The sequence below is a fragment of the Mustela lutreola genome, chromosome 13 (genome assembly GCF_030435805.1).
Source record: "Mustela lutreola isolate mMusLut2 chromosome 13, mMusLut2.pri, whole genome shotgun sequence".
In the NCBI taxonomy this organism is placed as follows: Eukaryota; Metazoa; Chordata; class Mammalia; order Carnivora; family Mustelidae; genus Mustela; species Mustela lutreola.
This window is the reverse complement of record NC_081302.1, coordinates 77,563,415-77,571,604: the sequence shown is the minus strand read 5'-3', so window position 1 is coordinate 77,571,604 and position 8,190 is coordinate 77,563,415. Positions and strand designations below refer to the sequence as shown.

General features: G+C 43.3%; 1 long non-coding RNA gene across 1 annotated transcript; it reads right to left on the bottom strand.

Moving 5' to 3' along the window:
* Positions 1-2,985: 2,985 nt before the first annotated feature.
* LOC131814114 (uncharacterized) lies at positions 2,986-7,893 on the bottom strand. Its single transcript, XR_009347126.1, has 3 exons — positions 7,700-7,893; positions 7,429-7,582; positions 2,986-3,133 (listed from the first exon to the last, which is right to left on the bottom strand). It is a non-coding gene; the product is annotated as an uncharacterized LOC131814114 (long non-coding RNA).
* Positions 7,894-8,190: the final 297 nt, after the last annotated feature.

The following is an 8,190-nucleotide window of genomic DNA, read 5'->3' as shown; positions in this document are numbered from 1 at the left end:
CACATGATGTGATTTATATCCACTTCCCTTCCATCTGGGTGATGTTGTAAGGCTGAAGAGATGCTGGGTGACTTCTGAGAAGAGATCACTAAAACACCATATACTTTTGCCTTGCTCTTTGGGGATGCTTCCTCACGGATCCCAGCTGCCATGTTCTGAGTTGAGTTTGAGGTGTCTGTGGACATCACTGGAAGCATGTGGGTTCCAGGTACCCCGGCTAGAGGTGAGACTCTGGTAGCCACTGGTGTCAGGTGCTGACGAACGCTGTCCAGAATTGTGAAGAGAAGGGAGCGAATGACCTAGAAGAGAAACCTGGAGAACACCCCCTCACCCCCAGGCCCCAAGCGGAACCCTTCCCCCATGCTGACTTCCACAGCTAATTCTTCAATCAGATCCTTTAGATTCTAGCCCCCCACCCCCCACCTCCATTTCTGACGCCACCTTGTCTAGGCTCTGGTGACTTCTTGATTGGATTACTACAAGTTTCTCATTGGTCTTCCCCTTCTAATCAGGACGGACTAGCGTCCACACTGCAGCTAAACGTCATTCTGAGAAATTAGTCATCGACTTGAAATCTTTCAGAAGTCCTCTATGTCATTTTCATAAAATCCGAACTTAATAGCTTAATAAATCAGGGCTTTGGGATTTAGAACTTGACCTTTCTTGCTCCATGTCACCCAACATAGTCTGCTGCAGCCACACAAAACCCACAGTGCTCCAGTATGCAGGGTTCTTCTGCAGGTGCCCTCCCCCATCTCCTTTCCTTAAACCTGATGCCTCCTCCTCTCTCCTTTCCTGGATCCGAATAACCTTACTTCTTGAATGCTCCGTTCAAGTAGCATTTCCTCTGGGAGGCCTTCCCTGCACAGCAATCTGATTTAGATGCTCTTCTTGTGTTCCCACATTATCTTATTTATGTACCCATTATGGCTCTCAACACTCTGCATCATTGCAATTCATTATTGATGGGTCTGTTTCCTTCGCTGACCTGAATACACAAAGTCTCATTCAACTTTGTGTTCTCGGCAGCTGGCGCAGTAGACATGTAACTACGCACCAAATTAGGACATCATTCCTAACATTTATTGAGTGCCTTCAAAGTCATCCTTGCTCCCTGAATCCTCGTCTCACTATGTGTGAAGTGGACACCCACAGAATTTCTCTATTCTGACAGGAGTCTCCTCAAGCGGGGCTGTGAAGGGGGCTCTGCCTGTAGAACCCATGCTCTTGACCACACCACATGACCTCTGGCCTCCTTCTGGATATTTTACTTACATTTCGTCTTGTTTTTTTTTTTTTTTTTTTTCCCAAGGAACTTTACATTCTGCATTGGAAGCTCCCTGAGCACAGGAGTCATGCCTTCTTCATCTGTATGTCCCTTGGAACAATGGATACGATGCTTTTCCCATAATGCCTCCTTCCCCTCAGTCATGACCTACCTACGAAATCAGTGTGGGGTTTCATACCAAGTTTCTAAAACAACACTATTAGAGCAACTGTGACCCTGAAGTGTACCAAATGTATCTCAAGTCCGTTTCACAAGCTTCCTACGTGAACTCTTACGTCTGCCATTTTGTGAATGAGCAATGTGGGCTCAGGAGGCTAGGAGGTGGGAAGTAGTATGGTCACCAAGGGGCCAACAGGGGCTGGGAAAGAGACCAAGACCTCGGCCAGAGACACTTAAGGGGATTCTCCTGGAGACACACACCACGTGGGACCGAGGGTTGGAAACACTCCCAACCGCAGATGAGACAGTACCCCCTGCAGCCCACAGCCAGCCATGGTGGTGGTGGTGGGGGGGTCTTCAGATCTCTCTAATCCAGGATTTCATCTCTATGCCTGCATTACATTCACTTCACAAAACTTCTTTCCACAAGTTTTCAGGAGGACCAGCATTTTTTTTGCCTTAGTCTCAGGTGTCTCCAGGATCCTTAAATGGATCAACTTTCCATAAAGGAAAGGAAGCTTTTTGAATGCCAGAACAAATGATACATTTTTTTCCAGTAAAAGCTTTCAAAAGGCCCAGCGTTCTTCAGCATGAGGTGTACATTATCTCTGTCTGTCCTAAGTTATTAAATGCCTCAAAATCACTGCAGACTCTGAGAGACATTCAGTGAGTTCACCCAGAGTAATTACCCCAGAAGTACAATGGTCGTTTCAGCTTTCTACCAAATCTTCACGTCTGAAGTCACAGCTTTGGACGTGGGGCACGTGGGGTACAGTCTGAGCACAGGAATTTCGCTTCCTCGGCTGGGCCTGTCCACACTGCCTGGCAGTGTTGGCCTATTAAGAGCAAATGCTTGTAAAGTTGTGGTACCTCCATACCACGGAGCACTGTGATCTGACCCCCCAAGCCTGGTCCTCTTCATAGGCTCCCAGCAAAAGGCTCCTCTCATCCCGGTTGTGTGAGCTAAGTCCTGACACTCCCCTTCCTGTGTCCCCAGCCAGCTGACTTGGTGCCAAGTCCTGACCCCCTGAGGCCTCATCACACTCACTCTGGCTCCTTCCACACCACAGCCAGGAGCACTTTCTGGGAGTACAAATCTCCCCACCCCTCCCTGCTTTGGCAGAAGTTCATAAACCTGATCTGTTTGTAACTAACTTTGCATTCCGTCAATTAATGTAATTTCACATCAGTTCTAATAAGTAGCTGCATATGGAGTATACAGAGCATTTATGATGTATAGAAATCAGAGAGTACACGGCCCCTACTGTGTTCACGACAGGAATTTAAAAATACTTCTGTTGAACACAGTGCAGCAACCGATAAGATTTTTAGGATGATAAATCTATGGAACACTGGGAAAATGGGGAGCTTCCATTGTTACATCTGATCATCTAATCCACTGACATGTAATTTTGCAAGTTTACCTTCCTCATCATTCTATCATCTACGGTTTTTTCCTTAAAATCCATGCAAAAACTCTGGCAGGTTAAACAAAACTAGCCACAGAACTCCAACGAAGAAAATGTTCATTTCTGCAGCTGAAAATCAACACAGTTAGGAAAATGGTTTCTACCTGAAGGAAAAAGGCTCCCGGCAAATGGAAGTTTCAGTGAAAAACAACACAATCATTGCGTTTGTTCCAAAATGTGCACAGGCAGCATGATTTCACTGTTTTCTTTCTGGGCCCTGCAGGGAATGGAGAAACACTTTGTAATGACACAGCTGAGTATAGTAAAATCAAGATTGTACCTTATTCTTCTGCAGTTTTCCTTATTAATGACCTAACATGCGATTTCCCAAATTTGTTGGGTGAGCAGGGTGTCCCTCATAGAATGGGAGCAGGTCACACCTCAGTCCAGTTTGAACGTGTCTTGTTATCAGCCACAATTCAGAGTTCCCTAAATCCGAAGGACCTGAAGGTTCCTCAAAAGAAGTATTTGGGGAGACAGTGGGAAGTGCTGGATTTATGACGTTCGATTCGCCCAGGGCGTCTCTCTGCTCCAACGGAAGGAAAAATGAATTCTACAACTGCCACATTTGAAAACTCGAGACTGCTATGTTTTATTCAACCCACCTCCCTCCTTTTGAGCCAGTGACTGGGGAACAGGCTGCTTTCCATCCTAACCACGAGAGCAACCTAAATCCTGCCCCCAGTAAATGATGGCCCTCTACGTCCAATTATGTGTGGATACAGAGAGCTAAGTATGAGCCCTGGAATACAAAATCCAGCCTACCGCTCGTCCTCTGGCTCCCTGCCTCATCTGCAAAGAAGCATAGGGTTCTCTGGTACAGCCTCCTAGCCAGCGAAGAGCCCTACCTACAGTCAATGGCATTAGAAGCTTCGCTCTTCATTTCTTAGCTCACTGGCTGCTCTCATTGCTGAAAAACCAGAAGGCTTTTCCTTGTACTTAATATGGTCTCTGCCCTCTCCGCCTCTCTGTCCCCGTCGAACCACAATGGCAAAACATCATCCGGATGGCAACCTTTCAAATGCTGTAAAGACAAGTGCCCATCCTCTCCCCTTCAATTTCCCGTGATGGTTCCTGAAGTAATTTGTTTTATTGAGAATTCTTCAGGTCAACTCCAGTTTGGCAGTGACCTTACAGAAAAATGATACTGAACTTGGGAGGAGTTCTACCCCAGGGAGACTCGAACCCGGGTGATTAGAATCACCTGTGAACCTTCCAGAGCATCAAAATTGGGGATGCCCGGCATCTGAACATCTGTGCAACTCCCCATTGACTCTGCTCATCACCCAGGTTTGGGTATGACTCATCAAATCAGGGTAGTGGGACCGTTTTTCCTGATCTTCAAACAGAATTTTGCTTATTTGAAAACAATTAGGAGGCAACATAGGAACATTTAATTAAGTCTTCATGTCAAGGGCAAATCATTGACAACAGGTGAGGAAATTCAAGAAAGGAACCAATTTTTTAGGTGAATTATAATAAGCAACATGCTACAGGATGGCATAAGCTGGTTTCTTTGGGAATCAGGTGCGTAGTAGCTGCCTGGTGAGTTCCTGAGAGTTCAGAAACTCTCCTTGGAGAACCCGGGGCTGGGAGGGAGGGGAGTAAGTATTTGAATCAAGCTTAGAAATTCTATTACTGGAGAGTATTAGGAGTTAGTATTCTTGATTTCTTGCTACACTTAGTATCTCCAATCCCTTTGACTGTTTTTGATTTCCTGATCTCTCTGTGGGGCTCTCTCTGTAGGCCTAGTAGTCTGACTGCATCTCGGTGGATGTCAATATCTTTCTACTTCACCTTTCTCCACCTGTTCTGTAAAGCTGTGTGTATACTGAAGCGTGCAGCTGACTTTCCAAACAAGCCGTTTGACTCCTTCCTAGGTGGTAGATTCCTCAAGGTCAAAGACTATGCCTTTGACTTTCTTATGACCCATGGTGAGCATGTAAGTGTTGGTTATTTGTAAAAATCTTTGATCTTCTCCAAGTCTCCCAAAACGTTGAAAAGGAGGGAATACTTTCTAACTCGTTCTATAAGGCCAGCATTACTCTGACACCCGAGCCAAAGATCATTCAAAAAACTACAGACCAGTATCCCTTAAAATATTCATGCAAAAGTCATGTACAAAGTACTGACAAAGCAAATTCAGCAGCATATTTCAAGGACTGTATACTAAGACCACATGGGACTTACTCCCAAAATGCAAGGATTGTTCAACTTATGAAAATCACTATAATACATTAACAAAGCAAAGCAAAGCAAAAGAAAAAAAAAGTCTTTTCATAAAAGTCAATACCTTTCCTTGATACAAACACTCAAACTACAGATAAGAAATTTCCTCAACATGAAAGCCATACATGAAAAATGCCCAGCTAACATCACACTCAGAGGTGCAAGATTGAAAGCTTTTTCTCTAAGACCAGGAACAAGGCAAGGATGCCTGATTTCACCACTTTGATTCAATGCAGTACTGAAAGTTCTAGCCAGAGCAATAAGGCTGTTGCCTTATTATATAAGAAATAAAAGACATACAAATTTGAAAAAGATGAAGTAAAATTTTCTATTTGTGAATAATGTGATCTTAGATGCAGAAAACCCCAAAGATTGCCCCACAAACTCTCAGAATAAACAAACTCAGCAACGTTGCATGACATAAAATCAACACACAAAAATCGGTTTCTTCTCTATACACTAACGATGAACAATCTGAAAAAGAAAATTAACAATCCATTTAGAATACCATCAAAACAATAAAATACTTAAGAATAAACTTAACCAAGGAGGTGAAAGATTGTTACATTGAAAACTATAAATAAATATTGCCGAAAGAAATGAAAGCAACACAAATAAACAGACATCTTCCAGGAAGACAGATTCAATGCAATCCTGCTCAAAATCTCAACAGAAACTTTTGTTGTCCTAAAATTAAGTCCTAAAATTCATATGAAATTCCACGGGACCCTGAACAGCTAAAATAATCTTGAAAATGAACAACAAAGATGGGGGCCTCATACTTCCTGATTTTAAAACTTACTACAGGAATAAAAAGTGTCACAGCGGCATAAGAACAGACATATTGACCAGTGGAACAAAATAAACCCTCACATATACGGCCAATCGACTTCTGATACAAATGCCAAGATCATCCAATGGGAAAAGAACAGTTTTTTCAACAAGTAGTGCTGGGTAAACTGGATAACCACATGTAAGACAATGAAGTGGGACCCTTACCTAATGCCATGTTTAAAAATTAACTCAAAATAGATAAAAGACTTAAATATAAGAGCTAAAACTCTAATAAAACTTTTACTAGAAAACAGAGGAGAAGTTTTGTGACTGGATTTGGTAGTGATTTCTAGGATGCGACACCAAAGGCAAAAGAAAAAACAAAAACAGATCCACTGGACTACATCAAAAAGGATACCATCTGTAAGACAGTGGAAAGGGAGAAAATATCTCCCTAAAAGGGATGAATATTCAGCACTTAAAAAGAACCCCTACAAAGAATTCAATTTTTAAAAATACACAACCCAATTTTAAAAACAAAAAGCTTGAATAGACATTTCTCTGAAGAAGTTATACAAATGGCGAGGGAGCCCATGAAAATCTGCTCAACATCACTCGTCATCAGGGAAAGGCAAATCAAAACCACAGTGAGATCCCCTCACACAGTTGCATCGGCCACTACCAAAAACATTCCAGGGAAGTGGAAACAATTGTTGGCGGGGTTATACAGAAACTGCCGTGCTGGGGCATCACCGGTGGGGAACGTACAGGCGTATAGAAAAACAGCATGGAAAACAGTTCCTTAAAAAGCTGGAACAGGGGCGCTGGGTGGCTCAGTCGGTTAAGCGTCTACCTTTGGCTCAGGTCAGGATCGCAGGGTCCTGCAACTGAGTCCCGCTTCAGGCTCCCTGCTCAGCGAGGCATCTGCTTCGCCCTCTCCCCCTCCACCCATTCATTCTCTCAATCTTTCTCTCCCTTACCCTGTCTCTCAAATAAATAACATCTTGTGGGGGAGAAAAGGTAAAATAGAATTAACTGGTCCAGCAATCTCTTGTATAGACTTGAAAGAGCTGAAGTCAAGGACTCAGATATTTGTCCATCTGTGTTCATAGCGGCTTTACCACCCAAATGTCCAAGAGATGAATGGATAAAAATGTCGCATGCTATGAAGTGTTACCAAGTACTAACAAAGGAGATGCTGACACGTGCCTCACCGTGAAGCTTAAACACGTTACGTAAGTGCAACGAGCACAATAAGTGCAATAAGCGAGACACGAAAGTACAAATATAGGATTTGAATGAGTGACCTACAGCAGGCAAAGTCATAAAGACAGAAAGCAGAAAAGGAGTTACTGGGGCCAGGGGTGGGGAGGTATTATTTAATGCATACAAAGTTTCTGCTTGGGAAGATGAAAAATCCTAGAAATCAATGGTGTTGACAGTTGCATAACATTGTGAATGTGCTTAATGTCACTCCACTGCACTTAAAAATGGTTAAAATGGGGGTACCTGGGTGGCTCAGTTGGTTTGGCGTCTGCCTTCGGCTCAGGTCATGATCTAAGGGCCCTGGGATCGAGACCCGCATCAATCTCCCTGCTTAGCAGAGCCTGCTTCTCCCTCTCCTGTGCCCGCTGCCTTCCCTCCTTCTGCTGTCAAATAAAATCTTAAAAAAAAAAAAAAATGGATAAATGCCAAACTGTATGTCTTGTGCTTTTTCCACAATAAAACACTCTGATAATGACAGCCACAGCGAAGGGATGGGCCACAAAGTTCTACCTACTTGAAATCTGGATCTACTACGTTCCAGCTGAGTGACTGTGGGAAAATGCCTCCGCCTTGGAGAGTTTTCGTTTCTTCTTGTAAAATGAGGGTTCCACATATCCATGGAGGTCATTGTCAAGATCGAAAGTAAAATGCTGAGTGTACCAACAGCCTCTCATGCCATCAACCAACAAATGATGGGTTGTTATTGCAGCAGCTCTGGAAATAAAAAAAAGTACTATGTTATCACAGAAAACATCGAGGGGCTCCTGAGTGGATCAGCTTGTTAAGTGACAGCCTTTGGTTCAGGTCATGATCCCAGGATCCGGGGATCGAGTCCCACATTAAGCTCCTCGCTCAGTAAGGAATCTGCTTCTACCTAAGGTCTCCTCCCCTCTCACGTCTTTCAGTCTCTCCCTCTTTCTCAAATAAAAATAAATAAAATCTTTTTAAAAAATTTTAAAAAAAAAGAAAACACAAATGCACAAAGTTGAAAAAAAAAAAAGCTTC